This window comes from Hylobates moloch, unplaced genomic scaffold (assembly GCF_009828535.3).
Source record: "Hylobates moloch isolate HMO894 unplaced genomic scaffold, HMol_V3 SCAFFOLD_17, whole genome shotgun sequence".
NCBI lineage: Eukaryota > Metazoa > Chordata > Mammalia > Primates > Hylobatidae > Hylobates > Hylobates moloch.
The window spans coordinates 37,408,409-37,415,939 of NW_026652292.1; the positions used below are offsets into that span (position 1 = coordinate 37,408,409).

Sequence of the window (7,531 nt, forward strand, 5' to 3'; positions counted from 1 at the left end):
AAATCATTCTACTATAAAGACACATGCACACATATGTTTATTGTGGCACTATTCACAATAGCAAAGACTTGGAACCAACCCAAATGTCCATCAATGATAGACTGGATAAAGAAAATGTGGCACATATATACCATGGAATACTATGCAGCCATGAAAAAGGATGAGTTCATGTCCTTTGCAGAGACATGGATGAAGCTGGAAACTGTCATTCTCAGCCAACTAACACAAGAACAGAAAACCAAACACTGCATGTTCTCATTCGTAAGTGTGAGTTGAACAATGAGAACACATGGACACAGGGAGGGGAACATCACACACCGGGGCCTGTCAAGGGGTGGGTGGCTGGGGGAGGTATAGCATTAGGAGAAATACCTAATGTAGATGACGGGTTGATAGGTGCAGCAAACCACCATGGCACATGTATACCTTTGTAACAAACCTGCACGTTCTGCACATTTATCCCAGAACTTAAAGTATAATAATAATAAAAAATGTAGCCTAGTGATGTCAGCAAGATGGTAGAATAGGATTGTTTGTGCTCATCCCTTTGCAGAAACATCAATTTGAAAAACTCAATGTGCAAAAATACCTTCATAAGAGCTAAGGTATTTAGGTGAGAGATTACAGCACCTGGGTATAATACAGAAATAAGAACAACAAAATCATTGAAGAGATTAGGAAGGACAGTTTCAAATGACACATGTCACACTTTCCCACAGCCTAGCCAGCACAGTGCAGAGAAAGATATACTCTGCTTCTGAGTAGGAGAGTGAAGTGAGCACCAGACTTTGTTGTGGACCTGACCACCAGGCCTTCCCCAATAAAACTGAGTATCAGCCTTGTGCTCAAGGCTTCAGATTTTAGGTTGGCATTTGTGAATTGAGCTTCCAGGCCTTCTCCAATGCTAGACCAGCCCCAGTGGCCTCAGGCTCCAGGCCACACCTACAGACTCAGACTCCGGACTGGGCCTCACAAATCCAGGCACATCATTATCCACTGCAGACTTAGGCACCAGTCCTGCCTGCCTGAAGGCTCCAACAGCAAGCCTACTCATGATCTCTGAATGGGCTGACTGATGAAGGGCTTTGCTGGCCAAAGCCAATCTGTAAATACCAGAATAAGTACCAGTTTCCTCAAATGTGCAGACACCAATGCATGGCCACAAGGATCACAAATAATCAGGGAAATATCATGTCACCAAACGAATAAAATGAAGCTCCAGTAACCTTAAAAATGCAAATGTGTGAACTACCTGATAAAGAATTCAAAATAATCATTTTAGTGAGATATAAGAAAACACAGATAAGCAACTAAATAAAATCAGAAATGCAAAATACAAATGAGAAGTACAATAAAGAGATACAAATCATAAAAAACAAAGCAGAAATTTTAGAGCTGAAGAATACAATATATGAAACGAAAAATTTCATAGAAAGCTTCAACAGTAGACTTGATAAAGCATAAGAATTTGAAATTACTCAGAGAAATAAAAAGAAAAAATTGAAAAGAATTAGGAAAGCCTGTGATGGGACACCATCAAATGAACCAATATACGTATTATGGGTGTTGCAGAAGAGGCAGAGAAAAATAAAGGAGGCAGAAGCTGTTTAAATAAAGCTCCCCAGATCTAAAGAAAATGAACATCCAGATCCATGAAGCCCAAGAAATCCCAAATAGGAGTTAAGCTAAATGTGATTTAACTCCAATCGAAGCTTGGACTTCCATTAACATGGCTAGGCACTTGCTCACTACTCTCATCTATCTTGCCTAATTTTGCTTCTTTTAACTTTTCCTTCAAAAGTAATTCTCATTCATGGAGAGGTTGGAAGTCACTTAAGATTGAATCACCCAGCTTTATCTCTTTTATCTGTTCTCAGTGACCCCCTTACAACACTGACATACTGTTCTTTTTCTAAGTCCTTCCTTCAAGCCCTGTCCTCAAAGTCCTGTGGTCTTTCATGCTTGCATGCCTCACTGCCTTCTAAATTTTGAACACCCCTGGATAATTCTTAGAGTCTCTTGCTTCTGTTTTGTATTTGTCCTTGAATATGAAGTACTTAAAAAAGAGAGGAAAAGTCCCACCAAGAGAAGAATTTAAATGTTGTTTCCCCCTTTATGCCAACTCTTTATTTTGCACACCTAATAACAACTTCACACAATAAGCGTCCATGGAAAGTATTTATTGAACACATACTATATCCCAGACACTGTCTCTTAGTGCATTTTATTATTTTGATGTTTATTCCTTCAATAAACCTAAAAGGTGAGCATTACTATTTATATTTCATAAAGGAAGAAATCATGACTCACAGAGGATGTGATAAGAGGGACTGGGGAAGAAAGGTAATTAACCTTTACAGCCAGACTTAATCCTTATTCTCTAGATTTGAGTCAAGTGGTTAAGTAGATGGAGTTTCTCTGTAACACTTGCCTCCACATTTCCTTTTTGAGACGAATCCTAATTTCATCCTGCTTGTGTCCTACCCTAGCACATAATTAGTTCAGTGAAACTAGACTTCTTTATTCAGTCCAGCTTTCTCCATGTTGTCCCATTTTCTAAGGTATCCAATATTCCATATGGCAAGAACAAAATGAAATAATCTGATACATTTCTCTCTGTATCTGCCCTCCAGTTTCAGTTGTTATTAATACTGGGTACATGTGTATTTTCAGAGAAACTTTTGAAGACCTAAATTCCAATCTAAAGCAACAACAGTTACAGTGAAAATTGCAGGTATTATGATAAGCTGGTTTATATTGAGATTTGGGGGAGGGGTGAAGTCATAAAGACAGCAAGATTTTCAGGATCTTTAAAACATCCTATATCCAGTGTGTTTAGGGAATACCCTGATCCTCATTCCTTTGGCTTATATAGCATACGCTGTCATCTTCAAAGTGCTTTCATATACTTGGTCTCATTAAAACCTCACAAGGTAAAGGAGGTCAGTCATTCTTAACTATGTTTTACTATTGTGGAGACCAAAGTTCCCAGAGACCTGGCAAACTGTCCAAGTTCTCCTGACTTCAGGGATAATCCCCCTTCCTACTATCCTTACCAAGGCCAGAAGGTGCTCATTGTGTGTTAGAACATGGAATTCTTGGTTGTTTAAGTCATGTGATTTTGCTGAACACTGAGGAGGACAGCAGGAGCAAGATGCTTGTGTGGGCTAAAGGCCGAGATGAGAATTGAGTGAATATCATCCTGGAGCCTGTGCGTGTCATGGCGGAGGCAACAGTGCAGAAAGGGGCAACTATTCCAGGAGGCAGGGGATATACAGTGGCATTTTGTAAGGGTAGTAGTCATAAGATATTGATAATAAAATAGAAAAATATTAGTGTGTACAATGAAAAACCCTAAAAACAGAAACCATGGTACTCTAAAAAGTCCTTGATAACATATAATCTAGAGCTGCTACTTCATTTTGTACCTTACTCTCCTGTAAAGGAAAACCTGTTTCTTTTTTTAGACCCAGAATCTTGGCACAGCAATGGCAACTTCCCAGCATACTCCTTCATTTCTGCTGAGCACTGATTGTTGGAGTACTTTTAATGAAGTCCATTATCATTTTGGCAGTTCAACAAGACTTCCAGGAGAGAAAGAGAGAGCATGGTTTGGAACAAACACATCCTTGAGCTCTTTTCTATTATTCATACAGGCTACTCAGCTTTTTTTTTTTTGAAGAAAACTATATTAGAGTAAAAATTAATTGCTGTATTAATACATCACTCTTAACAGATGTAACTCTGTGGTGTCTGGAAGCTAATAAGCTAACTTTCTGAGCGGCATATTTTTTGAGAATCCCTTAGGTCTCCCCTCAATGCAAAAGATACACAAAGAGAGCTAGAGTCAATGCTGGAGGGCAAAAGGAGAAGTTTTTGTGGTCTCTAAGGGCTCATTTATCTTCATATCCCCATTGTCTACATACTGCCAAGCACTCTGAATAAACTTTAATTGCACTCACTTCCATTTGTAATCATGTTTCTATTTTTGGTTATGTGGTTGATATCATGAAGACAAGGATCACGTGCATCTTGCTATGTATTTGTATGCCTTCTGCCTCACAAAATGACTTGCCCATGGCTGTTCTTCAATAAATAGGTGACCACTAACCATGTAGTGAATAAATACAGTTCACTTGCCTGAGTATCACTTGTGAAAGTCATACATTTTTTATTTCAAAATGACGTTTACCCAATATCGATCCTGTGGTAGCAAGAAAAATCCTCTGGCCATTTCAGGCAGACTAAAATTATGGCCCTATTTTAAATGTATTTCTCAAAACCTCTTTCTTCATATTTATTTAGTGGAAGTAAGGGAGAAAAGTGATTTGTATTAAAGAAATGTACAGAAAGACAGATCTACTTATGAATTAACATGCACTGACCAAAGCAGAACGAATGTTTAAAAAGTTGTCAAAATGTGTATCTGAATGTTACACAGAGACTGTTAACTGTCTCTTAAATACATATTCTCTGCTTCAATAGTAATTGAAAAGCTTTAGCTGGGTAGCAACATTTCCATAAAAACTACATTTCCCAGCCTTCCTTGCCATCAAGGAACCATGTGACAATGCTCTGGCCTTTAGGATGTGAGCAGAGGTGCTGTGTACAACTTCAAGATCATGCCTATTCAAGTAAAGGAGGCCGATCTCTGCTTCCTTTCACCTCCTTGTGGACTGGAATGTGGATATTGTAGTGTGTCATTTTGACTTGAGAATAATGGTGTCATTTAGGGTGGCAGAAAAGTACTGTAGAAGACCTGTCTCAGACACTGCTGAGTCCGTGTACCAACAAGGACAGCCAAACAAAACCTCTAGAGAGAGAAATAAACTTCTTTATGGATAACATTTTTAGTTATCCAGGATTAGTACTGCAGCCAACTTTGAATTGTCGGCTTGTTGCTAAATGAGATAGCTCCTACTTGTCTCAGAATACTCAATAGAGGTAAGACGGTGATGAAGAGGAGCCTTATCAAATTTCCCTTCAAGGGTGCTATTTACTTTTGTAGGGTTTATGTATGTAATGGTGTGTGGAAACTCTAGTTAGTTTACTCTAGTGATGACTCAGCATTGTTTTATGATTGATCTGCCCGTAATCTGACTCTGCAAATTACGTTTTTTATCTTTCAAAAGAATAGATTTGATGTAAAGTGGCAGTTCTTAGGCAAAACGTTAGGTTTTTTTTTTTTTCCCTGTAATGGACAGAATGTTTGATATTGCAAAGATGAGAAACAAGGAAATTAAATAGAAGTACACTCACTGTGAATGCCTCTCATGTAGGACAGTTCTCCAGGTGTCCTTGGACCAACCCATATCTCCTCACTTTCTTGCCTGTAGTTCTCAAAAATAACTGCAGAATGTGCTGAAGACGTAAGATCATGAGATAAGGAGAAGCTGGCCAGATTAGCCTAGGCTCTGTTCCAGTCTCCTGCTGGAAACATGATATCCTTCAATGATTTAGCCCAGAGAGCTCCACGACCTTGGTGTTTAAAACCCGGGGCAGGCTGTTTTTTGGGGTCAGTTATCTATGGTACAACTGGGGCATGTGCAGTTGAGAATCCATCTGCTATGGGCAGCTTTTCTGAGCCTTGGGGGAAATCCTAGGCTTCTGTTTCCTCTTGCAGTCTATCTATAAGTAATAAAGCTGCTTTATGTAGCTTGTTACATGTGAGTGTATTCTGTCTCATCAGCCTCAATCAAGTTGGTAAGCAGTGCCCAGTGAACCTGTTTCACACTTCAAAAAGCTCCCAGTAATGGAGGTTGAGACCTAGAGGCTGTGAGTGAAACTTGGTTACCAGAATGTTTTGTGCTTTAACTTTTCTTTTAAAATGTATGGCCAATTTTAAAAGTCAGATTCTAGACACAAAAATGTTGTGTACAGTACAGCCCTGGAAATCTCAATGGCACACAACACATATTTAACTTTTTTGCTCCTGTGTCTTCAGGTCAGCTGGGGTGACTCTGCTTGCAGGTCAGGGTTCAGGTCTGCTCCATGTGTCTCTCATTTTGTGATCAGATACTACTGGTGGCACATTTAAAACTCTGGTTAGACTTGGAGTACAATGTATAGTGAATGCCTTTCTTAGTGGGGCAGGGTATTGTATTCTGCCTCAAGAAAGTGGGTATGTAATTTTATTACAGGGATAGAATGAAATCAAAAACAGTAACCAAATCTACCATAGCAATATTTTAAGGTGAATATTTTCACATAAAGTTGGGAAATTTTACATAAAAATGTGAATTTTTTAATCTTCTTAAAAATTGGAAGATTTGTCAACTCTGATGTTATACTCTCTTGTTGACAAAAACTAGGTGGACCCCAGTGCAGTTTTCTCCCGTCTGATGGGATATGCTCTTTTGTTTCACTAGAACCCCCACCACCCTTGATTGCCATTTGTCAGCTCTATTTAATCATCATTTTCATCCTGGCTTCTGGAGGCAAAATTCAGCTTGTGACCTACTGTATAGCAGATGGGTTAGAATGCACAAAAATACCTCAAAACTCTACTGAAAAGCATTAAGAGGCTATAAAAAGGGGCAGATAAATTGCCATGGAAAAACTGTGTGACAGAGATTATTTTTGGCTAGTGACAAGTCATTAGGATAGAAAGGGAGACTAGCTGATAGCAATATTTATTAAGGAGAGAAAATTGGAACTAAGTCTCCAAGTATGGGTAAAAGTTTGATATATAGCCACAAAGACCTATTCTAAGAGGTGGGCTGCAGCCACTAAAGAATATATGAAATAGAAGCATGCCCTGAGTGTTAGTAAAAGGGCAATAATAAGAAAAATGAGGAAGATTAAAAAACTTTATAAACTTTAAATGGGACTTTTTATTTCATAGTTGTTTAATTGTGTATTATGGCTGGCCATTTCAATATTTCAAAGACTTTTAGGGAACACTTCATCGCTTCTTGGCCTTTTGGCTAAGATCAAGTGTAGGGAACACGTCTAGGATTAATTCTTTGAAAAATTTTCCTTAACTGCGTATAGAAACAATATTCAATCTTTTGTAAGTTTTGCAACCTGTAGGATTAAAAAGAAAAGAAAAACATGCATCACAACCTAATTCCTTGTGCCTACGGTACAGGGTATAAGAAGGTATATGCATCAGCAATTGCCACAAAATTGTTGATAACAAATCATCTCAAAACTCAGTGGCTTGAAACAATAGCATTTATTTTCACAGATCTGTAGGTTGACCAAAGTGGCTGAACTGGGAGTGGTGTGGCTGGATGGTTCTAGTTGTCATGGCTATGTTCACTCATGTGCCTGCAACTCACTGGGCTCATCTGGTTCAAGCTGGGTGGATTCGATTCATGTGTTTTTCATCCTCTCTCTGGACCAGTGAGTCTTTCTCATGGTGCTGGTGCTCATTTGCATGATTGGACTTGCCCTGTTGCACAAGTTCAATCAGGCAGATGCTCTTCAAGCCACTGCTTACATAATGCCTATTAATATCCCACTGGCCAAAGTAAGTCACATACTGGAACTAGAATTGAGATATGAGGGGTACCTCTTTCCACAGTGA

General features: G+C 38.9%; 1 pseudogene; it reads left to right on the forward strand.

Moving 5' to 3' along the window:
- The first annotated feature begins 6,906 nt into the window (after positions 1-6,906).
- Positions 6,907-7,050, forward strand: LOC116457179 (U2 spliceosomal RNA; annotated as a pseudogene).
- Positions 7,051-7,531: the final 481 nt, after the last annotated feature.